Source organism: Narcine bancroftii, chromosome 7, assembly GCF_036971445.1.
Source record: "Narcine bancroftii isolate sNarBan1 chromosome 7, sNarBan1.hap1, whole genome shotgun sequence".
Classification (NCBI taxonomy): domain Eukaryota; kingdom Metazoa; phylum Chordata; class Chondrichthyes; order Torpediniformes; family Narcinidae; genus Narcine; species Narcine bancroftii.
Genome location: NC_091475.1, coordinates 22205801 through 22233165, shown reverse-complemented (window position 1 = coordinate 22233165; position 27365 = coordinate 22205801). Strand labels below are relative to the sequence as shown.

Genomic DNA, 27365 nt, shown 5'->3' with positions numbered 1-27365 from the left:
TATTCGTATCAATAGATAAATAAATAGATATTGTTTTGTAAATATGAGAGTCTCGGATATTTAGTGTGAGCACTTCCTTTCAAGGTTCAGCTGTTCCTTGGTCTGGTGGTGCTGGCTCTGATGGTCCTGGACCTCTTTGCTGACAGGAGCAGCTGAAAGATGCTGTGTGTGGGGTGGAAGGGGTCCTCAATGACTTTGCTTGCCCTCTTCAGACAATGATCCCAGTAGATCATGTCGATGGAGGGGAGGGAGACTCCAGGAATCCTCTCTGCAAATGGATTGACCTCCAATCAATTTCTCTGCAGCAACCATACCACGCTGTGATGCAGCCAGCCAGGACGTTCTCGATAGAGCTCCTATAGTGGCCAGTAGCCTTGCTCACTTCAGTCTTCTCAGGAAGTCCAGTCACTGTTGCACCTTCCTGACAAGTGAGGAGAAGCTGCATGTCCACCAGAGGTCACTATGCAAGTGAACTCCAAAGATCTTTGTTCTCTCTACTCTCGCTACTACAGAGTGTTGATGTGTAGTGGAGGGTGGTCATTCCTGGTCCTCCTGAAGTACACAATCATCTCCTTGGTCTTGTCCATGTTGATACTCAGATAGCGGTTAGTGCAACACCATTACAGCTCAAACAATCGGACTAGGTTTTGAATCCCACGCTGTCTGTAATGGGATTCCACATTCTCCCCATGTCTGTGTGGGTTTTCCCCAGGGGCTCCAGTTTTCTCCCACCATTTGAAACATACCTGGGGCGTAGGTCAATTGGGAGTAAATTTGGCAGCACGGACTCATGGGCCGAAATGTGCTTTTACCATGTTGTATGTCTAAATTTAAAGCACAAGATTTTCCACATCTTCTCTGTAGTGCGACTCATTATAGTTGCTGATGAGGCCGACGACTGCTGTGTCATCGACAAACTTTGATGACCTCCCGTGCTGCCTGTAAAGCTTGTACACTCTCAAGATTTTCCTCCTGGTGCTTCATTTCCACATCACATGTGGGTTGGGACATTAATTGGTCATGAGGACGTTGCCCAGACTTCAGGAATTGAGTGACAGGGAAAGGTTAAAGAGGTTAGGACTTTATCCCCTGGAAAGTAGAAGAATGAGGGGAGATTTGATAGAGGTATTTAAAATTACGAGGGGTAGAAACAGAGTAAATGTAGATGGGCCTTTTCCACTGAGGGAGGGTGAGATACAAACCAGAGGACATGGGTTAAGGGTGAAAGGGGAAAAGTTTAGGGGAACTTCTTCACACAGAGAGTGGTGGGAGTGTGGAACGAGCAGCCAATTGAAGTGGTAAATGTGCGACCAATTTTAACATTTAAAAATAATTTGGACAAGTACATGGTTATCCAGGGCTATGGATTGGGTGCAGGTCAGTAGGACAAGGCAGAAAAATGGTTTGGTGCAGACTAGAAGGGACGAAGGGCCTGTTTCCGTGCTGTAATGTTCTATCATTTTTTGTGGCTGATTGTGTTTCAAGGGTCAAATCAAGCTGCCCAACACAGAGATCAAAACAATGTAGCTACCATGGTATGGAAACAAGAGCAAGTTCTTTGGCCTCTCCTGACTGGTCCATTCAATAAGAACATGGGAGAATATTCACTTCAACGCCATTTTCCCACACCCTTTCAGATTTAAAGCTCAGTTGATCTCGTCTAGAGCCAGCAATTCTCAACAGGGACACATGACCCCTTCCCTGGGGGCCACACCCCATTTAATGGATCCATGGACCGAAATCATAAAAGATTTTTGATGATTTTTATGTAAGGAATAAACCAACTAATTGACTGCTTCACAGGAAAGGGGGCCGATAAACTTTGAGCAAAGTCCTAAGGGAGGGGCCATTGCCAAAAAAAGTTTGAGATGCCCTGGCCGGCTGCATCACAGTGTAGTATGATTGCTGGAGAGAAATGGATCAGAGGTCAGTTCACACGACCTTAAGAATGGCAGAGTGGATCACTGGAGTCTCCCTCCCCCCCCCACCCCACCCCCATCGACACGAGTTACCAGGATTGTTATCTAAAGAGGACAAAAATCACTGAGGACCCCTTCCAACCTGCACACAGCATCTTTCTGCTGCTCCCATCAGGGAAGAGATACAGGAGTATCAGAACCAGCACCACCAGGGTGAGGATCAGCTTCTTCCCACAGGCAGTGAGAACGCTGAACGACCAAAGGAACTGCTCACACTAACCATTCGAGACTCTCATATTCCTGAAACAATATTGTCCTATTTATTTGCACAGATAGATACTTGTCCTGCATATGCATTGTCTGTATGTGTGCTTTGTCTGGTTGTGTGTCTGCATGTTTTGCACCAAGGACCAGAGAACGCTGTTTTGTCAGGCTGTACTTGTGGAATCAGATGACAATAAACTTGAAGATTTGATTTGTCTTGAGGATGGGTGTTCTGGAACATTCTGAGACCCTAGAATGTTTCAGGGGCCAGGCGACATCTTTCAGTTCTGACGCTCACGCTCCTTCCTCTCTGAAGGTTGTGATGAACACTCAGATCCAACTCCCAATGTGGGAATTTCCTTTTCGGCAGTTGAAGAGTCCATACCTCCTGCTAACCTCTCATGTGGCTCTTTCCCTGCCCCTCACCAAGGCCAGTCTTACCCCATCCTCCAAAGCTCCTTGTAGTTAATGAGAGTCTCCAAGCTTGAAAGTGGTCTCTTTGGGCGTGACGAAGGCACAGTTGACACCTGTCATTCCCTGCGCAGGCCCATCTAAACAAAGGACATGCTTCAATCCTCAGCACCGGATGCAGGGACGGATCATTGCAACCGTACATGAAGCATATCTCAGGGAGCCTGCCAAAGGAGTGAGTGGGAGAGAGCTGATGGAGCGTGAAAGGTATTGCTGAGAGAAACACATAAAAGGGATTCTTCCTGAGGATTTAGCTACCTCTGAGATAGATCTCTCATGTCAAGCAGAGAATTTCCAATCTCCCAGAGACATCGTTTCCTCTGATGTACTAACACACCATAGTGACAAACACCCACTATACCTGCCAACACTCCTCGAAAACCCGATGGGAAAATCCCTGCTGCTTTGCTAAGGCAAAACACATTTACTGATGGCTTTATGACCCACTCCAGGAGAGAACACCAAAACCCCTCAAATTTGTTCAGCAATTCATGCCTCTCTGTTTATTTTAATTGTCAGTCCTTAACAACTATGACCTGATGCAACTTCCTCACTCTCAGATGACAGGATTTCATTTGAGCGTACTTATTCACAACCCCACCTCCTTTTGTATGGACCTTCATCCCCAGATTGGTCCTGCCCCCTCAGATTGGACCCCTCTTCTACTTGCCAACCCCTGCCAGAGGAACAACCCCATTTCTCTTAGTTAGCGTAACACTATTACAGCCGCGAGTGACCTGAGTTCAAATTCAGCGGTGTCTGTAAGGAGTTTGTACATTCTCCCTGTGACCTGTGTGGGTTTCCTCCGGGTGCTCAGAATTCTTCCCACCCTTCAAAAACATACGAGGTTGGTAGGGTCATTGGGTTTCAATGGCTAGAGTCGGCTTGTAAATAAGTAAAAAAAGGAGCCCTCTCTCTCACTGTGTCCCTACTCTCTCTTTCCCACCCTTCTGTCTCTCTCTTTCTCGCTGTATCTCCTCTCTCTCTCCTGCTGGCTCCTCACACTCCCTTATACTCTATGAGATAGGAGAGAGAAAAAGATAGAGAGAGAGAGAGAGAGATGGGGGGAAGGAAGGAGAGGAGGGGAGGGGAGGGAGGAGGGGGGGGAGGAGGGCTCTCTGTTATGAGTGTGTGGCCAGGTTCAATTCCAATGACAGCTCAGTTTTTGGCACAATCTCTAATGACAATGGTGATGCGTACAGGAGGGAGATAAATCACCTAATTGAATGGTGTCACCCCAGCAACCTTACACTCAACGTTGGGAGATGATTGCAGACTTTAGGAGGAAGTCAGAAGAACACAAACCAGCCCTCATCGAGGGCTCAGTAGTGGAGAGGGTAAAGAACTTCAAATTCTTGGGTGTCAACATCTCCGAGGATCTGTCCTGGACAGATCTAAACACTAACTGAGCCGCCGGCACTGACGAGCAGCCCCAGAGGCTGAAGTGGCTCAGTGAGGTGCCGGAGATTGGAGCAGCCAGCGGGACTGTCACAGCCCGCCCTGGCCACCTCTTGATGGCCCGGCCGTTGCTGGCCACCCCTGCCCTGAGGGGGTCATGGAATGAGGATGGTGAGTGAGTGGGAGAGACAAGTGAGATGGGTCACGGGCAGACGGCGTCACCGCAAGGTCATCAGCCTGCCCCATCCCAGCCGTTTGCAATGGCATTACATAAATGCTCGGCAGCAGCAGAAGGCTGCTGTTCATCGATAATCTTTACCCCAAGAGGGATTGCAGTGGGCGCCTTGGAGCCAGCCAGGGCGAATTCATGGAGGTAAGTCTCCCGACACAAGGGCGAACACCTCCGCCTTTACAGTCGGGCCTTTTGACTGCATGAAAGGGCCTAGTCACTGCCTCACTATTCTCTCTCTTGCTGCCTCACTCTTTCATTCTAGGCCCTTTCAAGCAAGGAAAGCACCCATCTGTAAAGGCGGAGGTTCTTTGCCTTTACACTTAAAGATGTACCTTTCTGAATGCGCCATGGCCAGCTCTGAGGCGCCGATTCCAACCCTTCTCGGGGAAGGATAATTGGTGGAGCACTGCGCTCCACTGCCTGACCCAAATGTACAGCCGCTGCAAGCAGCTGGTTAGGGGTGGGCTGATGACGCCGTCAGCCCGCGACCCATCTCCCCACTCACCCCTCTCCCTCCATGACCCCCTCAAGGCAGGGGTGGCGGGTGGGAGCTGTCGGGGCAACAGGGGCCATCGGGACAGTGGGGGGCAGCTGGTGTGGGCTGTGACACACTCACCAGGCCGCTTCAGCCTTCAATGCCGCTCTCTGCAGCTCAAAATGTGGCAGAGCAATGGCCATCTTCCCTACCTATAATCTCCCATGCAGCTGGAACTATTCTGGGAAACACAGAGGGGTTCCAGCTGAGTGGAGGGTTATGGATAGGGAAGACAGCCATTGCTCTTCCACGTATTTATGATGGGTGGTGCTACGGCACCAGTCACCCCACCTCCATCGGTTCTGGAGGGCGCTACGAGATGCCACTCAATATGAATGCAATGCTGGAGCAGCCTTTTAGGGCTGGTAAGTTTCAAGTTTTCATTCCACACCTGTAGCCAGCCTCCAGGCGGAAGCCTGGCATGAAATGCCCTTCTGTCTCACTGCCTCCTCCACCACCCCCCCCCATCACTCTCTCTCTCTCTCATACAAGACCTCTTACCACCCACCTCCCCCACTTCTCTGGTTTTCCCCACCTCTCTTGTTTCTCCTCCCCCCATCCAAGCACACACTCACAAGCTTTCAACAGACATTAATTAATGGTTTTAATCCCCTTCAGACAATTGAAAAGCTTTTGAATCTGAAAACAGGAGAGTTTAGGCCCAGGAAATGGATGTTCATTTTTCTCCCACAATGTGCTTTGTGAAATACAAAAGCAGCCGGTGCCTGCATGAAAAGAACCAAAGAACCAAAGCTATTTAGCATTCGGTCTCTCCTTTCTGCGTGTAGGTAATGTGTTAAGTAAAATATATACCAACACAAATTAAAAGCCGGTTGCCAGAGTCTTGACTATAAGTGTCTTTACCCTGTCTCCTAATAAGGTAACAAAGAAGCCTTTAAACATTGGGCTAAATCATTATCCAGCTTCACAATGCCACACACAAGGCTCGGCCTTGTGCAAGTCACTGCCAAAGCAACACTTGCCACTCCAAAAGGCTTCTCAGGCAGCTTAAAGTCGATTCTGACAAACCGTCAGCCCCAGCCTTCAGCTGAGCATCTGTGACAAACACAAAGAGTATTTTCAACTGTGCATCTTGGTGGCTTCATTGCTTCTCGATGGCACCACTGCTGCTGGCCCAGCAACAAGAGTATGGTTGGGTGGTGCTTGAGCAATCACCTCGCTCTCGACACCAAGGAGCTCATCAGGAAGGCAAGGCAGTGACCATGCATCCTGGAAGGACGGCGGCGGAGAGAGTTAGTGGCTTCACATAGCGGACGACCTCTCTTGGAGCCAGCACACTGAGGCAACCGTAAACAATGCCTCAACTTCCTAAGAAGTCTGAGCAGATTTGGCATGTCGTCGGATACCAAACTTCTACAGGTGTACCGTGGAGAATATACTGACGGCCTGCATCATGGCCTGGTTTAAAAACACGAGTGACCCGGAACATTGGAAACCTTGGCCAACTTCTACAGATGTGTGGTGGAAAGTGTACTGACCAGCTGCATCAAGGCCTGATACAGGTGGAGGGGGTGGGGGGGGGGGGGGGTGGGTGGCAAAACCTCCAAGTGGAAAGGTCTGCAGAAAGTAATGGACACAGCCCAGTACATCACAGGCAAAACCCTCTCCACCACCAAGAGCATCTACAGGGAACGCTGCCGTAGGAGGTCAGCATCAATCATCAAGGATCCACACCACCAAGCATGCCCTCTGTTCTCACTGCTGCCATCAGGAAAGAGGTATAGGTGCCAAAGGTTCGTAGCATGATGTTCAGGAACAGCTGCTACCCCTTCACCATCAGACTCTTCCACAACAAACTCAATCAGAGGGTCATTTAAGGATTCTTACTTTGACATTATTTATCACTGTTCCCGTTCTGAAAACTCCATATTCCTTCCCATAATGGGGTAACAAGCACTGCTTACAATACCCAAGTATGGCCTAACCAAAGTTTTATAATCGTTGCAACCTGACCTCCTTGCTGCAATGCTCAATGAAGCTAAATATTCCATTCAATCACTTCGTTGAGCACCTAGGCTCTGACTGCCGCAATAGTCACGATCTCTCAGTGACAGCACACTTCAATTCCCCACCCCGTCCCAATGCCAGCATGTCTCTCCATGGTCTCATGCACTGCCAGAATGAGATCGCCCACAAATTGGAGGAACAAAACCTCACATTCCGTCTGGTATTAGCATCAACTTATTTCCCCCACCCCCACCCACCCACCCATCTATCCCTAATTTTCCTTCTAGCTCTTTCTCCCACTTCCCTTTTCCCTCTCTCTCCTTTCCTCCAACTCTGCATTCACAGAGCCACCTCCTCCACCCCCCCCCCCGATCAATCCTTACCTTTCCTCTCTTGTCCTCCTATCCAATTATGGCCTTTTGTCTGTTGGCCTATACACCTCTATTCATCCGTCCTCCCTCAGCCTTTTAATTCAGGCACCTGTCTGTTTTTTACTCATACCTTGGAGAAGGGCTCAGGCCCAAAATATCTTTAACTCCTATGGGTGCTGCGAGACCATCCTGAGATTTTGTGTTTTTGGTACAATCACAGCATCTGCAGGCTTCACTCACCATTCCATATGCCTTCTTTCCCACCCTATTGCCACTTCAGGGAACAATGGACCTGGACTCCAGCTCCCACTGCATCTCCCAACATGTTTGGTTCACTCTACCCCCTGATCCAGAGCAATGAAGAAAGAACAGACTCACAATCAGGAACGTCTAAGGTAACCAGACTGCGAATGCATCACAACATCCTGCTTCTACATTGCACTGAACAGGAAACAAAGCAAATGAAAATCAACGCTCAATTTAAAATGTGTTTCAATCAAGGGAATTACTCCGAGAGGTTGCTGAAGGCACAAATAGCACAGGTTCACATTCCCTTGGCTGTTCCAGCTGAACTCACTGGCAGAAGAGCATTCATCTCCAAACTCTGCTTCCTGTTCGAAACACAGAAATGCTGGAGGAACTCAATGGGTTGAGCATCATACATGAAACACAAAGAATGGTCAACATTTTGGACCAGAACCCTTCATTAAGACTGAGAGAACAGAGTGGAGATGGCGATCCAAGAAAGGACACACACGGCAAGTGGTAGGGCATAGAGGAGTGCGGAAGAAAAGAGGGAACCGGGAATACAGATACATAATTCCCTGAAACTGGCATCACAGATGAAAAGAAAGCTTTGGGCATATTGACCTTCATAAATCAAAGTACTGAATGTAGGAGTTGGGATGTTATGGTAAAGTTGTATTAGACGTTAGTAAGGCTAAATTTGAAGTATTGTGTGCAGTTTTGATCTCCTAACTACAGGAAATATAACAATAAGTTTGAAAGAGTGCAGAGATTTACTAGGATATTGCCCAGACTTCAGGAACTGAGTTACAGAGAAAGGTTAAACAGGTTAGGACCTGGAGCATAGAAGAATGAGGGGAGATTTGATAGAGGTATTTGAGATTATGAGGGGGAGAGACAAAGTAAATGTAGATAGGCTTTTTTCCACTGAGGGAGGGTGAGATACAAACCAGCGGACATAGGTTTAAGGGCGAAAGGGGAACTTCTTCATATAGTGAGTGGTGGGAGGGTAGAACGAGCTGCCAGTTGAAGTGGTGAATGCAGGCTCAATTTTAACATTTAAGAGGAATTTGGACAGGTACATGTATTGGAGAGGTATGGAGGGTTATGGACTGGGTGCCTGTCAGTGGGACTACCAAAAAAAGGTTCAGCATAGACTAGAAGGGCCGAAAGAGCATGTTTCTGTGCAGTGATGTTCTATAGTTCTAGGGATCTCCGCACTTTCAGTCTTGTCGAGGGGTTTCGGCCCGAATCGTTGACTTTTCTCTTTCTCCCGTGGATGCTGCTTGACCCATTGAGTTCCTCTGGCAGAGCGTGCTTTTGCTAGGATTCTATCGTCAGCAGTTTCCTGTGTGTCCCAAGCCTATCTCACTGCATGGGTCAACCATTTTAACTCTGTGGATTCTGCAAAGCAATTGGCCAAATTAACCTTCGAAAATCTGACTTGAAATTTTCAAATGACGGGTCAGTTTCCACCTGGAATCAAGAAGGACTAATACAAATCAGTTGACGCTTGCGAGTGGATTCGCAAATCCAAATGGAGAGGGGAGATGTGGTTGTCCGACAAGGGATAAAGGACAACTCAGGAGGTGAATGGGAGATTGGGAATAAATAAGATAGAAATAGGAGAATAAGGAAAATGTTGGATGTTGTAGGAATGTTGTCTTATAAAGAGTTGAAAATAAGAAAACAGAAATGGAAAAGGAGGAAAGGTAATGATGGAAAAACGGAAAGAGAAGATAAACAAAATATAAAAGGGCTACGCTGAACTATATGTCTTTAAATATTAATGGAATACATAACCAAATTAAAAGGAAGAAACTACCAAATTTAAATGAATAAATGTATTCCATTAGAAAAAATAACATATTGGTTAAGAAATAATATTGAAATATTCGAACAAGTATAGGAGCCTTACATTAAATACAATAGCGAAAACCTACCGGGGACAAACATTACCTAAGTTGATGGAAGGAGAAGGAAAGAAAAGAATGGACTCAGTAGAATTTCTGGTGTAATTTTGTTGAATGACAACATTGTCTGACTGGATTAATGCAACCTAGATTGTATACCTAAAATGGATGAGAGGGGGGGTGGGGGGGTGGTTTGGGAGGAAAGGGGGGGGGAGAAAAAGTCACTGTATATGTGTGAAAAAGAAATTGTGTATATCATGGCTAATGTGATTTATGGTGTGAAAAATAAAAAAATTAAAAAAAAAAAAAAAAAAAAAAAAAAAAAAAAAAAAAAAAAAAGAAGGACTAATACCAGTATCCTCATGAGTAGATTTTTGGAGCTGTTGGGGAGGGTTTTAGCCAGGTAGACAAGGGGAAGGGAAACACAGTGTTAGATCAGATGATGAAACAGTCGGTGCAAAGGTGTAATGAAAAGACAGAAATGCTGGAGGAACTCAGCAGATCTTGTGATGTCCATAGGAGGTAAAGATATATAAACAATGTTTCTGGCCTGAGCCCTTCTTCTCCTTTCTCAGCCCTTAAGTGTCACCCCGTGAAGGCAAAGTACTTAGGTCCTTGAATGGAAGCTGAAAAGAAGACAGCAGTGCTGTTGGTGTGGACCTGCGGAGAGCAAGGAGCAGAGACACATGGCTCCTCCGCAGGCTTCTACCGCCCGGTCCAACTACCATCAGCTCCGTACAGGCTTTAAATAGCCTGTTAGAGTCAACAGTGGTATATTTCAAATCCCGCTGCTGCAGGGTCTGCACCCAAGATCGTGGAAAATATGTTGGGCAACAGACTCTGGGGAAGCAGAGGACTGGCACAGGGCACCAGAAAACTGAGGGAACAGCCCCCATTTTGGAAGGAGAAGCCGAGGAGATGATCCATGGGATGGTGACGGACTAGTGAGGGTTCTGTAGCTGAAAAATACACAGGTGGCCATTGGTGATTCGAGGCAAGGAACCCATGCAGGTTGCAGGGTGCAGGTGACTTGTGGTCAAAGAACTCATACCAGGCTAGGGACTGCTGGGGACTGGCTGAAGGGGTACCAGTTATCAGAACTGAGATACGAGAGGGTGCCAAGGCTGGTAAAGGCTTCCTGATCGTGCCGGAATTTGGATCTGGAACTCAGGTTGCCGATGGTTTGGACTGAAGTCTGTGTGGCTGTGGAGCCTGTGGAAGCGCTGGAGGTGAATCCACGGACACTCAGCAGTGAGTCTGAAGGGACTCTCCTTTGCTTCTCTTTCTCTGACTGTAATGGGTGCCAGGCAGATGGCGAATGTTTGTCTAGTGTCAATTTTGTATTATATTACATCTGTTTTATTACATGGCAATAAAAGAATGTTGAATCTTACATTCCCAGTTATCACTCATTTTGATTTCCCTCCCTGTTCAAATGCAGACCTGTCTGTCCTCTGTCTCATCTACTGCCACGGTGAGGTCAAACGCAAGATTGAGAACCAACACAACGTTTTCCTCCCGATCCCAACATTGAATGTAGAATTTCCCAATTTCAAGCAACTCCACCCTGATTCAGTTCCATTGGCTCCATCTACCTGCTCCAGCTCCTACCTTTCCTACCATTTCCCCCCCCCTCCCTCCCCAAACCTGGTCTGGGCTTTGTGTTCCCAAGGTTGCCTCCTTGCAGAGGAGAGGTTTGCTCTCCCCAGCAGAAGGAAAAAATGCTGCAGCAGGTAGTGGTGCTCCTTCACTGTTCCAGGTGCCCATCATCAAGTCAAGTACAACCCAATGAAACAGTGTTCTCTTGTCCTCGGTGCAAAACATGCAGACATACAACCAGATATAACACACATACAGACAAATAGTACATATGCAGGGCAAGAATGTTACCTATAAAAATATTGTTTTGTGCAAATGAGTCTAAATGGTTAGTGCGAGCAGTTCCTTTGTGCCTGGATGCAATGCCTGCACCAGATGTATGTTACCAAAGACTCTTGAAAATTTCTATGGGTGTACTGTGGAGAGCACTCTGATTTAATCACTGTCTGGTATGGAGGTGCTAATGGATAGGACAGGAAAAAAATTCCAGAGTTGTTAACTCAGCCAATGCCATCACATGCACCAGTCTTCACTCCATCGAGGACATCTACAAGTGGCAGTGTCTCAAGGAAGCAGCCTCTCTCCTCAAGGACCCTCACTACCCAGGCTATGCTCTCTTCTCACTGCTACCATCAGGAAGGAGGTACAGGAGCCTGAAGACGAAAAGCTAACGGTACAAAATCAGCTTCTTCCCCTTCATCATCAGATTTCTGAATGGACAATGAACCACAGACACTACCTCACTTTCTCCTATTTTCTTGCACTCTTTATTTTTGAAATTTAATTAATTATAGCAACATTTGCCCCGTAATTTTGTTGCAAAACAATGAATTTACAGGCATATTCACGACAATAAATTTGGATTCTGATCTTCTCCTGTAGATTTCCATGAGCTCCTCTCACATCTCAGGGTCTGAGGGCTCAATGACCTCCTTGAGCCCAGGCTGTGGAAGGTTAGTCCAAGAGAGGTTCTACAAGGAGATTACCACAGAATGACAGAGCATTACAGCACAGAAGCAGGCCCTTCTAGTCTGTGCAAAACTAATATTCTGCCTAGTCCCACTAACCTGCACTCAACCCACATTCATCCATACCCCTCCCATCCATGTACTTGTCCAATATTTTTCTTTAAATGTTAAAATTCAGCCTGCATTCACTTCAGCTGGCAGCTCGTTCCACACTTCCATCACTGTCTGTGTGAAGAAATTTCCTCTAATGTTCCCTCTAAACTTCTCCCCTTTCACCCTTACCCCATGCACTGTGGCTTACATCTCACCTACCCTCGGTGGAAAAAGTCTACTGGCATTTACTCTATTCATACCCCTCATTATTTTGCATACCTCGATCAAATCCCCTCCACCCTTGCCTCATCCTTCTTCGATCCAGGCCATAAAATTCTCATCTGTTTAATCGATCCCTGTAACTCAGTTCCTCCAGACCCGGCTTCATCCTAGAAAATTTCTGCACTCTTTCAATCTTATATTCTCTGGGATATATGGAAGGTGACAACTTGTCAGAGGGTTTTGAAAGGGGAACAAAATTTAGAGATAAATGTGGTGCTCTCCAACACTGACCCGGACTCTCCAAAGATAAAGGGTTTAGCATGGGAAGGCAAAGCCAAACAATTCTTAATCACTGTTGATCCCTTCCTATCTTAGTGGTCAACTTATTTCCTCAATTTATCAAGCAGAGAAAATGAAAAGAGATTAAACTGGTTATCAAACTACAGAGCAATAAAGATCAGATCGATTATTCGGTGGCAATCTTTGGTCGTCAGTGACCTGGGTCTGGCACATCGAAAGGAACGAGGAGTACTGAGAGGTCGCTTTGTGGAGAGTGCAAGACAAAACACCCACTGACAGAGGAGTATGCGGGAGCAGAGGGAGATGGGAGAATAGGGAGAGGGACTTTTTTCCCAGTGGCCCTCCAGTGGATGTCGGCTGGAAGCCAAGCGCAGGAAAGGTCCGGCTGAACCAATCAGTCCAGTTACACACTGACATCTGAAGAAGGTTGATCTGAATGCCAGCCGGGTTTGCGTACGAGCATAGAGTTATTGGAAGGCATGGATTTAAATGGCAGTAAGGTACAGAACCCCTATTAACTGAAAAGATTATAGAACCAGCTGGAAGGGTGAATGGCCTCCTCCTGTTGGGGCTCCAGGTTACTGTGCCTCCTCACTCACACTGTTGCTGATCCATTTGTATCTCAGTTTCTTATACAAAGGAATCAGTAGCATACCACTCTCTCTCCCCTCTTCCCACACCCCTCTCTCTCTCCCTACTCTGTCTCTCTCATCACTTTCCTTCCCTTCCCCCTCTCCTATTTCATCCCTTCCTTCCCCTCTCGCTTCCCTTCTCCCTTCTTCTCTCCTCCCCTCCATCCCCCCCCTTTCCCTCTCCACTCCCCAGGTTAAGGGAGTCCAGGACAAGAGGGCACAACTTCAGGATGGAAGAGTGCCCATTTAAAACAGAGAAGTGGAGGAATTTGTTTCAGCCACAGAGTGGTGGACCTTTGGAATTTGCTCCCACCAGCAGCAGTGGAGGCCAGGCCATTAGATGCATTTAAGACAGAGATTGATAGATATCCGAATAGTCTGGGTATCAGTGTTTGTGGAAGAAGGTGAGGAAGTGGGGCTGAGTGGGAGAATGGATCAATTCTTGATGGAATGGCAGAGGGGATTCAATGGCCAAGTGACCAACTTCTTCTCCTATATCTTATGGTCTTCTGGCTTAAACAGCCACCCGAAGGGGAGAAGTTGGGACCCCACCCCCCCCAAATGGAAGAAGGAGAGCGGGGAGGAAGGAATGGAGTTGCCGGACACCATCAATCTCCACGGTACCAAGATTACATTTTAAATCAAAGTTTATTTACAACATGGTAGAAGCTGATTACGACTATTGAAAGCCTTGTCACCCAATTAACCTCAACCCCGTATGTTTAGGTAGGTAGGAGGAAATCCTCGCAGGTCACTGGAAGAACGTACAAACTCCTAACAGACAGTGCAGCACAATAACCGTGCCACCCGTGGTAAGCATACATCCAATCCATCACCGTCAGAGCTCAAAACTAATTTGTTTTCTCTCCTTCCCATTCTGAGGCAGGGTCCTGGATCTGTGATGTTCACTGTTTTCCTCTCTCCACAATCTTATTTCAGATGTCCAGCATCTGTAGTTTTATAATTATTTCCATTCAAGGTTCTTAATTGGAGGCAAAGAAAAAACTATTTGAGAATAAACAATCTTCTTCCTTTCTTGCCAATCTCCCTTTCTGTAAACTCTTCTGTAAAGTAGCTTTGAGCTCCACCTCTCAACATCAACTCTGCAGTAGAGAGAGTGGAGAGCAAGACGTTTCTTGGAGTTCACTTGACTGGTAACCTATGATGGACACACAATATCTCCTCTCTTGTCAGGAAAGTATAACAGTGACCGTACTTCCTACCTACCCGCCACCATCATGTCAACCTTTGTCTCTGTCGAGAGCGTCCTGGATGGCTGCTTTACAGTGGGGTACAGTTGCTCGCTGCAGAGAATTGGATTGGAGGTTAATCCAAAGGACCATAAGTGCGGCAGAGAAGATTACTGGAATCTCCCTGCCCCTCCCCCCTCCCCCATTGACGTGAAGTACCAGGATTGTGGTCTAAAGAGGGTTTGCAAACCATTAAGGACCCTGTCCACGCTGAACACAGCTGCTCCATTGGGGAGGAGATACAGGAGGATCAGAGCCAGCACCACCAGGCTGAGGAACAGCTTCTTCCCACGGGCAGTGAGAATGCGGAATGACCAAAAGAACTGCTCACACTGACCATCTAAGACTCATACTTATGAAACAATATTTATTTATTTGTATATTTGAACATTTGTCCTGCAAATGTATTGTTTGCCTGTATGTGTGTTATATCTAGTTGAGTGTCTGAGTGTTTTGCACAGAGGACAGGAGAGCACTGCTTTGTCGGGTTGTATTTGTACAATCAGATGACAATAAACTTGATTCAAATCCTTCCTTCATTCTCTTTCTCTCCATCTTTCCTTGCATTCCATCCTCTTCCACAATAGCCAAGAAAACTGAAATAGTTCCAGGCTCCTCTCAAGGCCAGCTAGATGTTTTCTGTTGTTTATCTTCCGAACTTGATGTTTTAGTTCAGTCATTACTGAAAACCACAAATGCTTTCATCCATTCTCCAGGCAAGAAGCAGCCACAGATGTGGAAAAGAAATATTACTGCCATGCAGAATCTGTGTCCACCCTCAGCATCTTAACTCTTAATGATACTCTTTTTTTATGCAATGAATCGCTGATTAGATACAATATGATGCTTCCTCTACACTGTCCCATCGCACACTCCCAGGGCAGGGACAGCACGGGTTGGATACAGAGTGAAGCTCCCTCTACACTGTCTCATCACACACTCTCAGGGCAGGGACAGCACAGGTTGGATACAGAGTGAAGCTCCCTCTACACTGTCCCATCGCACATGCCCAGGGCAGGGACAGCATGGGTTAGATACAGAGTGAAGCTCCCTCTACACTGTCCCATCACACACTCTCAGGGCAGAGACAGCACAGGTTGGATACAGAGTGAAGCTCCCTCTACACTGTCCCATCGCACACGCCCAGGACAGGGACAGCACAGGTTGGATAAAGAGTGAAGCTCCCTCTTCACTGTCCCATCGCACACACCCAGGACAGGAACAGCACAGGTTACATACAGAGTGAAACTCCCTCTTCACTGTCCTATCACACACACCCAGGACAGGGACAGCACGGATTAGATACAGAGTGAAGCTCCCTCTACACTGTCCCATCACACACTCAGGGCAGGGACAGCACAGGTTGGATACAGAGTGAAGCTCCCACTACACTGTCCCATCACACCCTCCCAGGGCAGGGACAGCACGGGTTAGATACAGAGTGATGCTCCCTCTCCACTGTCATCTTGATAAAAGGAACACCTAATGTATCCATGCTGCACTTCCACTGTGTTTGTCCCGTACTCTCGCAGTCATACTGCTGTCCATTGCTGACATGAGCCTCCTGTCAACCATTGACAGCAGAAAGCATTCCAGCACTGAAGGAGACCATATTTTATCCATCTCCCTGATGAGACAACTTTATCTCAGTGCTGCCACCAACTGTGCCAATTACCTTTGGTCTTAGTCATTATTTAGGGGCATTCACACGCGCAAGCTGCACATGGACACTCATGAAATAGAGATCTGTGTACTGATGATCATATAAAAAGGAAATACATGCATTAACTACAACAAGTCCTGCATACATGCAGACACGCACATACGTTGTTCCATTCTGCCACACTTTCTGTGGACATTCGGGAGATGTTCTGGAAGGTGATCAATGTCAATGCACATTCTGCAGAGTGTGCACTTTCCAAATAACAGCAAAAAATTGCTGAGTGTGTGCGTGTGTGTCTGTGTCTGTGTGTGTGTGTGTGTGTGTGTGTGTGTGTGGGGAGACCCTATCTCTGAGTGTAGGTGGAAACTGCTCAGAAACTCCTGTTCCCCGCCTCTTTGCATCTTTGTGTCAAGAGAGGGAAGCTGAGCCACCTCACTGTTATGGTTTTATATCCTGCAACATCCCCCAAACTGTGCAATGGAAGCCGCTTCACCAGAAATGTGGTGGTTTAAAATTTAATATTTAAATTTAGACCTACAGCACAGTATCTGGCCCTTCTGGCCACCAGCCCAAGTCGCCCAAGTACCCCAATTAACCTACAACCCTCAGTATGTTTTAAAAGGTGGGAGGAAACCGGAGTCCCTGGAGGAAATCTTTTCAGCCACGGGGAGAATGTACAAACTCCTTACAGACAGGGCTGGATTTGAACAAGAGCTGAAGGCGCTGTAATAGTATTGTGCTAACTGCTACGTTCACCTTGCCGTTTAAAGTAAGGGAATGTGCAGACATACAAACAACCTCCCCTCCACCAGCTCCATCTTCACTTGCCTTTGCCTCGGGAAAGCAGCCAACATCCCAATCGGGTCACATTCACTACCCCCTCCAAACAGGGACACAAGTTCAGAAACATCCATGAGCAGATTCAAGGACAGGTTCCTTTCAGCTGTTTTCAGACCCTGAATGTACCTCCCATCAGTACAAGATGATGTCTTGTACTGCTTCACTGGACTTTTATATTTTTCATTTGATGTGACACTATAACCTGCACTTTTATTGTAACACCAGCTCGAGCTCAACTAGTGGGACAATGTAAAGTTTGACTTGTCTGGATTGCACACAAAATGAGGGAATACACTTATCTTGGCATACATGAGAGAGAGAGACAGAGAAAAAAGTGCGAAAGGGGGGGGGAGAGAGAGTGTGAGGGAGAGGGGAAAGGGGGAGAGAGAGTGTGGGGGAAGAGGGGAAAGGGGGAAGAGGGGAAAGGGGGAAGAGGGGAAAGGGGGAAGAGGGGAAAGGGGGAAGAGGGGAAAGGGGGAAGAGGGGAAAGGGGGAAGAGGGGAAAGGGGGAAGAGGGGAAAGGGGGAAGAGGGGAAAGGGGGAAGAGGGGAAAGGGGGAAGAGGGGAAAGGGGGAAGAGGGGAAAGGGGGAAGAGGGGAAAGGGGGAAGAGGGGAAAGGGGGAAGAGGGGAAAGGGGGAAGAGGGGAAAGGGGGAAGAGGGGAAAGGGGGAAGAGGGGAAAGGGGGAAGAGGGGAAAGGGGGAAGAGGGGAAAGGGGGAAGAGGGGAAAGGGGGAAGAGGGGAAAGGGGGAAGAGGGGAAAGGGGGAAGAGGGGAAAGGGGGAAGAGGGGAAAGGGGGAAGAGGGGAAAGGGGGAAGAGGGGAAAGGGGGAAGAGGGGAAATGGGAAGAGGGAAAGGGGGAAGAGGGAAAGGGGGAAGAGGGGAAAGGGGAAGAGGGGAAAGGGGGAAGAGGGGAAAGGGGGAGAGGGGACCCTGTTCAGGAGGTACAGGGAGAGTGTAGTAGAGAGAGGGGAGCAACTCGAGGACAGACTTTGCCCCACAATCTGCGCCCCCCAGTTCCCTGCCGGGACCCCTATCCCCCAGGTCCTTGGCTGGGAGCTGGATCGGGGGGACGCGAGCCGCGAAGCGGGGACGGGGGGTCCGGCGCTGACAATTCGGCAGAGGGACAGGGAGGCCGGCTGTGGGTCTGGGAGGGTACTCTGTGCCTCTCTGAAACCGAAGAGCGATTCGCAGTGATCAGCTGCTTTTTTAAAAACAACACCATCTCTTATTCATGAAAGTGGCAGCTTCCCTGTCACCCGGGCTGCGGATCAGTCCTGCCACTGGACATCTCGGAAGCTCAGAATTCAATCCCCACCCACCCCCTTAAGATCAGGGAGAACGATTTCTGCGGCAAAAGAACACATTCCAAGGGGAATATTCCAACCTCCAAACTCCAGCAAGGAAACGGAGGGAGGGGGGGAAATCTCACTTAAAATGAGTTTGCAACTAGTTCTTTGTCGCTTTCTCCCTCACGGGTGTATTTAAACCACGCCAACATACCTGAGCACAGACACATTAATCCCAGGGAGAGAGAGAGACCAAAGAGTTGCGTGGTCATGTTATATTCCGGAGCTGGGCAAGTCCGAGGGAGCCGCCGAGTTGCGGAGCGGGCTTGGAATCTGATGCCCGGCGACTAAAGCCCGGCGTTAGATCCGCTCATAGTTAATGGTCAGGGGCTCTCTTCCAACAGGGAGGGGAAGACCATCCATCCGAGAACCCAGCCGGTGGCTTGCAAAAGAGAAAGTAGAGGCTCACAGGAGTCAGCTTCACCCTGAAACTAACCCCGGCGCTTGTGTGTATCAAAGGCGCCACGACCCAGGTTCCCGCAGCTTTCGGAGCCGACGTTCGTGTTGGAAGGGTTGGCTGCTGCTCCAACGCACAAAAGCGGGCTGCTTTTCCCTTTGCTCTCGGCTGCGGGTTAAACTTGCTCTGCAAACTCTCTCCCCCTCCCCGCGCACGAGTGTCGGGCAGGTTTGAAACCAATCATTCCGAACCTGATCCTCCCGGGCCAAACACAAAGCGCTAGCAACTTTTCCCACTGCTCGGAGACTCCGGCAACTCCATTCCTTCCTCCCCGCTCTCCTTCTTCCGTTTGGGGGGGGGGGGGGGTCCCGACTTCTCCCCTTCGGGTGGCGAAAGGAGTGACTGGGCGAGTCGGTGCAGATCAATAGGGGAGCCGCCTGTTCCTCCCCTCAGTCCCGGCACCAATCCGAGGCAGCGCTGCGTTCAAATGCTGCAGGACCCAGCGCAGGGATGCCCTTCTTCTCCCTCATCCCTCCCTCCCTCTCCCTCCCTCTCTCTCCCTCCCTCTCCCCCTCTCCCTCCCTCTCCCCCTCTCCCTCCCTCTCCCCCTCTCCCTCCCTCTCCCCCTCTCCCTCCCTCTCCCCCTCTCCCTCCCTCTCCCCCTCTCCCTCCCTCTCTCTCCCTCCCCTCTCTCTCTCTCCCTCCCTCTCTCTCTCTTTCTTTCACCCTCTCAAGCACACACTCACATATTCACTAATCCACACTTACACAAGCCCACACATAGACATCGGAATTTACACTCACACTTCACATGACTATTCACACTCCCTCCCTCAGTCACAGTCTCACTTTATCTCACCTCCCGGTCACTTCGTCCCTGAAATTAATCACACACACATAACCAAACTCACTCACCATCTCACACTAAGTTGACTCCCTCCAAGTACAATTCCTGAGGGGATAACTCTCCCTAGGGTACAGTCCCTGAGGCAGTGACTCACTCCATACGTACACTCTCCTCTGAGACACACGAACCAAGTACAATCAGTAACGCCAACCTATTTTACAGACTCAAAATTCACGCTCACACGTAAGGGCAAACACAACTTGCCCATGGCAATCCTTTTGTCGACCAAAATCGGGTGAATTTCATTGCTCACTCCGTACATCTCCACAGCCATTCTCTTAATAACACCTACCCAATCGAAGCATTGTTTCTGGCACACACTCCCACCTCCATTGCCTCTCGCTCAGCTCCAATCTTGCACCCATGAAACTCCTGCCACAACCACTCATATTGGCACACTCAGAAAGCACTCAAGAATATTCCAGAACACAGATGCAAGAACACTCCCAGCAAACTCAGAAACAATTAGATTATAATAGATTGACTCACCGGAACAATCATTAATAGATAAACACACTCACAAAGTCACAGAGAAAAATAAATACACTCCCTCACCCAAACTTGGAATGAAGAACTCAGGAGTGAAAGGGGGTGATGTTGGCAGTTAAAATAAAATAAACTCTACTCTACCAATGATGGATCTCCCTGGGGTGCAATCCCTGAGGGGGTGACTCTCCCCAGAGTACTGACCATGAGGGGGTGATTCTTCCTGAGATACTGACCCTGTTTTGGGGTTACTCTCCCTGGGGTGCAATCCCTGAGGAGGTGACTCTCCCCAGGGATGTGATTTTCCCCAGACTAAGTTGCCTGAGGGGGAGTGATTCTCCCCTGTCTGTTCCTGAGGGGGGGACTCCCTCCAAATACAATTCCTGAGGGGGGTAACTCTCCCTAGGGTACAGTCCCTGAGGCAGTGACTCACCCGGGATACATTCCCTGAGGGGTGAATCTCCCCAGAGTACAGTCCCTGGGCCACTCTCCCCAGAGCACAATCCCTGGGGGGGGTGGGGGGGGGGAGCACTCTCTCTATAGTGTTTGAGGGGTTGACTCTCCCAGGGGTACAGACCCCTAAGTGGATGACTCTCCCTGGAGTACAGACCTTGAGGGGGGGAGGGTGACTCTCCCCCAGAGAACAATGCCTGAGGGGATGACTCCTGCAGGGAATGGATATTGCCAAGGTGGGGAGTGGTGGGGGAATTCATGGGCATTGCCCTCCAAATTAGTTTTTGTGCACCCTCCACCCACAGCACTAGTGTTACGAGCATCAGCCTTGGATATAAGCATGCCGACTCCCCCCCCCCACCCCCGTCGACTGGTGAGTTATCGAACATCAGTTTATGCCCCCTGTGGTCACCTTAATGCCCTCGCATTAGACTTGTTTTGACGCCAAGCCTACCCCAAGCTTCAGTCACTGAAATTATCAACCTTCCCTGGGGTCTTCACAATAATTGACTTTCTGTCATTTGGGGCAGGAGAATCCTTGCTGCATCAGCCTAGATCTTATGTATCCAACTGTGTCTGCATCATTTAGAAGTCTGTTCCAATCCATGCCTGAATTAACCGATCAATACCAGAGTCACGGCAATTCCCACCTGCCGCATAGGAAAAAAGGAATCTCAGGGTTATATGTGATGTCATGTATGTTCTCTGACAATAAACTTGAACTTTAATATTCGGTTCCTTGCTCTGAACTGGATGATGTCTGAAACTTTAAATAAAGGAAACTTTAAATAACTGAGGTTTCCTGTTTTCAAATGGACCATGAGATGGAGTGCATGACTTGATTTTTCAATCTGCTCTGTGAAATTGCAAACTACAAATCACAAATTCTGATTAATTGTCACTGTTCTGTGGCACACCCTTCGATAGACCCCATTCCACCCCACCCCCATCGCTGTCAAAGTCCTTAAAACCCCACGGATGTGACCAGGATATTCTCATCCATTCACTTAACGTCGAATTTTCATTATAAACATTCTTTCTATTTTTATTTTGGAGTCAATGAATGGAATGGATTTTCGTCCCTTTAAATAAAACAACTGGGATACTTAGGAGATGGTTAATTTTTAGCAGAACGACCCTCCCTCAGTACGACCCTCCCTCAGTACGACCCTCCCTCAGTACGACCCTCCCACAGTACGACCCACCCTCAGTACTACCCTCCTCCCTCAGTACGACCCTCCCTCAGTACGACCCTCCCTCAGTACTACCCCTCCCTCTGTACGACCCTCCCTCAGTACGACCCTCCCTCAGTACTACCCCTCCATCAGTACGACCCTCCCTCAGTACGACCCTCCCTCAGTACGACCCTCTCACAGTACGACCCCTCCCTCAGTACGACCCTCCCACAGTACGACCCTCCCTCAGTACGACCCTCTCACAGTACGACCCTCCCTCAGTACGACCCTCCCTCAGTACTACCCCTCCCTCAGTACGACCCTCTCTCAGTACGACCCTCCCTCAGTACGACCCTCCCTCAGTACGACCCTCCCACAGTACGACCCTCCCTCAGTACGACCCTCTCTCAGTACGACCCTCCCTCAGTACAACCCTCCCTCAGTACTACCCCTCCCTCAGTACTACCCCTCCCTCAGTACGACCCTCCCTCAGTACTACCCCTCCTACAGTGGGATGCTCGCTCATAAGGTTTTAGTTTGGACAATGAAATTTCGTCCACCTGGTGGCTCGTCACCCTTGGGACACTATTGCTGGGATCAGGCTGTTATATAAATGCAGTTGCTGTTGAGGGGGGCTGGCCCACAAACACCTGGCTTAGGAATGAAAACACTCCCCAGTGAACCAGGTCAAAGGGCTGGGTGGTGGGGGGAAGACAAAAAAATGGAAAGGAGACCAAATGAATCAGGGACTGGAGAATTAAGATGAGTGTGTATTCATAGACACGTGTGCGCGTGCACACACACACACACACACACACACACACACACACACACACACACACACACGTAAACATGCAATAATCTCTAACATGTGCTGGTTTAAACCCACATTGAGAAGTCCCCACACATTCACAGCCACTAAAACATTTCACTAGTTTATGGTCAAGGCATTAGATATGTTTGTACTCTTAATCCTTGGGCATCCACTGGATTGAAAGATACTCACTAAATAAGCTGTTAAAAGGCACTCACAGGGTGTTTATGTGCAATGTGGTGATTAAAGTGGTTTTTCAGGTAAAATTTATTGTGCCTGTGTGGCCAATGAGCTAAGAGCCCTCCCCTCCCTTAGCTCTTGCTCCATGGAGAACTGTCACAGCATGCATCCCTTCACCTTTATCTCTATCTCTCTCACACACACACACACACACGCGCGCGTGTGTGCAGATACATATATATGTTACACACACACACAAATACCCAAACACATACTCCCCCCCACACACACACACACACACACACACACACACACATTTCAGGTTGATTATCGGCTGTCCCTCTGCCTCACAAGTACTGCCTGACCTACTGAGTTCCTTTTGATTTTAGCATTGGAAACCAACCAAATTGAAATTACACTTGTTGACTAGCAGAACAGGCCCAAGGGGCTGAATAGCCTCCTGTTTCCTATTTATTTAAATGCAATGCGGTGATGAGAGGGACCTGATCAACTTCAATCCCTCTGGCTCTGCAACAGCAAGAGTTGGTGGCTTTTCACCCAAGGTTGCTACACCATGCATAAATCTATGAGATTCTCAAGCTGGTCAAGATGACATTGAGCGGATACATGCATAGCACGGTTTAGAGGGATGTGGGGTAGATGCAGGTCAGCGTTTTGGTTGGGCTGAAGGGTATGTTTCTATGCTGTGTCACTCTATGGCTCAAGTTGCTTCGTTCCACCTGACCCCTTGTCCCTTCTCTCTCTCTCTCTCTTTCACTGCTGGCACCTGCCAATTAACTGCCTCTGTCCCTCATCCTTCAACCCTCCCTGGCCCAACCCCACCCACCCACCCTGTCCTCATTATACTGCTCTTGCCCCTTGCTCTCTCTGCCTCAATGAAGGGTTCCGGCCTGAAGTATCCAGTGCGCCCTCTCTCTCCCACTGATGCTGCTCAACCTGCTGAGTTCTTCCAGCAGATTGTGTGTTAGTCCAGGAGCTCCCCCTTGGCTAGCACAGATTCAATGATCCCTTGCAGTCAATCCTTGGTTTCACTTGATGTTGATGAACTGAGTTTATTGTCAATTGCAATGAATAATGTCGAAATGCAACATGATTCTTGTTGTGGTCAAAGGTACTTTGTTAAAAAAAACTACATCAGTATACATTAAATTAAAAAGTTAAAAAAATATGAAAGATAGATAATAAATATTCACAGTTACCAGAGTGTAATTAAACAAAAAACTGTGAAAGAAAGTAACTGCACTTCCTGAGAAGACTGAACTGGGAAAGGCTCCCGGCCACTATTATGTCAACCTTCTACAGGAGCTCTATTGAGAGCATCCTGCCCAGCTGAGGCACGGTATGGTACGTTTGCTATAGAGCATTGGATCAGAGGTCAATCCACCGGGCTATAACATATTCAGAGAGGATCTCTGGGGTCTCCCTCTCCCCATTGACATGATTTACTGGGATCGTTGTTTGAAGAGGGCTCGCAAAATCATTGAGGACCCCTTCCACCCCGCACACAGCATCTTTCAGCTGTTACTGAAACTTACCCCTGTCGTCTTCCCTAAACTTCCCCTCTCCCCACCTTAAGCAGATGTCCTCTGCTATTTACCCATGGTTGACCTGGAAAATTAACTCACAGTGGCCAGTTAACCTACTAATCCCTGCACGTCTTTGGGACATAGAAGAGGGAGGGTGGACGTGCAAACTCCACAGAAATAGCCTCAGAATTCAGAATCAGATCTGACTCACTGGAGCTGTGAGGCAGCGGCTGCACATGATAACCATGAATGTGCTTGGGATTTCAATGTGGCTGAGGGGGGCTGTCCAAATGGAAGTTATTGTTGTTGTTGTCTGATATTTTCTGAGGTGCTTACATGTGTAAGCTCTCTGCCAAAAGACCACACTTCGCTGGCCATCGACAGCTCCACTTTTGAGGTCATCAAGCGTATTAAGCTCCTTGGAGTGCACTTGGTGGAGAACCTCACATGGTCCCTTATCACCAGCTCCATAGCCAAGAAAGCCCACAGCACCTCGACTTTCTCAAAGGCTGAGGAAAGTTAATCTCCCACCCTCCATCCTCAATACATTCTACAGAGGATGTTTTGAGAGCATCCTGTGCACCTGCATCACCGCCTGGAAGCTGTACCACCTCGGACCGCAAGACCCTGCAGGGGATAGCGAAGTCAGCGGAAAAGATCATTGGGGACTCTCTTCCTACCATGAAGGACATCAACTACACTCGATGCAGACGAAAGGCAATAAACTGGTGAAGGACTCCACACGGCCCTCGTGTAAACTGTTCTCCCTTCTGCCATCTGCAGCACTCAGGCCCTTACGTCCAGATTGGGCAACAGGTTTTTTCTCCCCAAGCCATCAGACTCCTGAACTCCCAGAACATTTGGGAATTGGGTACCAAGGAATATTAATGTATCAGTCTTAATATGTTATGTGTTTAACTTATATTCTAGCCTATATTTATGTAAATATGCTCTGTGGTTCTTTAGAAACACTATTGTCTTTACCATTCGAGCATAGTTTGAATGACAAATAAAGGTGATTGACTTAATCTTGACTTGAAAAGCTCACTGCACCCCTCTGTACCCATGTTGTGAAGATTCCAGGGATGACTTCTGGCTGGCTTGGTGAGGTTTGGCCCCAGTTACTAGTTAACCAGTAACCTGGTTTTAGTTTTAATTAACCGGTAACTAACACTAGCTGTTCCAGCACCATAAGGGGGAAAAATACATATTTTTACCGCACATAAAAACACCAAAATGCTGGAGGAACTCTGCAGGTCTTGCAGTGTCCATAGGAGGAAAAGATATATCACCAACGTTTCTCCCTTTTTCAAAGTATGAGTAAAAAGCTGATGGGCATCGGAATTAAAAGGCTGGGGAGAAGGGAAGACAGGGCAAGGAGAGGATCACAGACCAACAGACAAAAGGTGATAAATTTCCGTGTTCTCCATCTTTACCTCCCATGGGCATTGCGAGACCGGCTGAGTACCTCCAGCATTACTGTGTTTTTACTACGGTCACAATGTTTGCAGACTTTCATGTCTCACTCTATTTGTTTCACTTAGAGAGTTGTGAATCTGTGGAACTCCCTGACACACAGACAGTTGTTGAGGCCAGTTCATTAGATTAAATAAAAAGCAAGTGTTTTTAGACATACAGCACATTAACAGGCCCTTTTGGCCCATGACCTGTATGGCCCAAATTCCCTGTACATTTTGAAGGGTGGGGAGAAACCATAACATCTGGAGGAAACCCACGCAGATGCGGGGACGACATACAAATTCCTTACAGACAGTGGCAGATTTGAACCCAGGTCACTGGCGCTGCAACAGTGGTGCGCTAATCGCTATGCTAACCAGGCCATTGAATGTGGCCCATGGCCCAAGGGTACAGCGGGTATGGAGGGAAAGCAGGAATGGGGAGGGGGGGGACTGTGGCCACACAATCAGCCGTGACAGTACTGAATGGTGGAGCAGGCTCGATGGGCTGAATGGCCTTCTTCTCCTCCCACTTTATAACAGCAGCACTAGGAATGCACCAGGCTCTGATCCTTGTGGAAAGGTGAAGAACTATGTGATCCAGGGCCTGAGGGACAGGTTTTACAACCTCTCCCAATGACACCACATGTACAACCAACAGCAGAGAGAGGAGGCAGGCTTCTGACCAACAATGACTCAAGGTAATGCTCAGAATCATCACACAGTGTGGAACAGGCTCTTCGGCCCAACTTGTCCATGCTGACCAAGTTGGCACTCAGGTCTACACCCAATTGTCTGCTTTTGCTCCATGTCCCTCTGAGCTCCTCCTGTTCATAAATCAGTCCAAAGGCCTTTTGTGCCTAACATTAAGGCAACTCATCCCAGATACAGACCATCTCTTGAGGGCAAACACCCCCCCCCCCCCCCGACCCTCCTAAATCTCTCCTTTCTCACTTTAAACCTCTGCCCTCTAGTTCTAGAAACATCTACCCTGGGAAAAAAAGACTGTGAACATACACTTTATCCATGCCCCTCATGATTCTGTAAAGCTCTGTAAGGTCACCCCTACACTCCAGGGAATAAAGACCCAGTCTATCCAATCCCAGTCCCAGCAATATCCTGGTGAAACTCCTCTGCACCCTTTCCAATTTGTTCAAGGTGCAAGTTCATTTATTATTATAAAACATATAATATTTACACAAAATTACCTTTTGCCTGCTGTAAGACAAAAAGTCACCATTAGTATTGCCTGGTACCCCTTACAGTATGAGAGAAAGAGAAGCAAGAGAGAGTTCCTTGAGTGTCCATGGATTTGCCTCCAGTGCCCCTGCAGCCTCACAGACACCTGTTCAAGCCATCAGCAACCCAAACTCCTGATCCAAACCTCTGACACGATCAAGAAGACTTCCTTCAGCTCCTGAGGTCTTTCCCCCAGCACCCTCTTGAATCTGGGCTCTGATACCTGATTCCCACAAACCAGTCTACAGCAGCCTATGTGGGTACCATGATGGCAAGTCATCCACAGGCTGTGTGGGTCCCTCAGCCACTTGTAGACTATTGATGTCCTTCCTACAGCTAGGTGACCAGAACTGGACCCAGCACTCCGAGTGTGATCTTACCAACATCTAGTAGAGCTGAATCACAAGATCCTGATTTTTGTTCTGTATACCACACCAAACGCCTCCTTCACCACCTTGTACACCTGAGCTGCTCCTCA

The 27365-nt window shown here is 48.2% G+C and overlaps 1 protein-coding gene across 1 annotated transcript in view; it reads right to left on the bottom strand.

Annotated features, from left to right (window-relative positions):
* Window positions 1–27365, bottom strand: part of robo1 (roundabout, axon guidance receptor, homolog 1 (Drosophila)) — a 523895-nt gene that overhangs the window by 327792 nt on the left and 168738 nt on the right. The gene's annotated exons all lie outside the window — the stretch shown is intronic.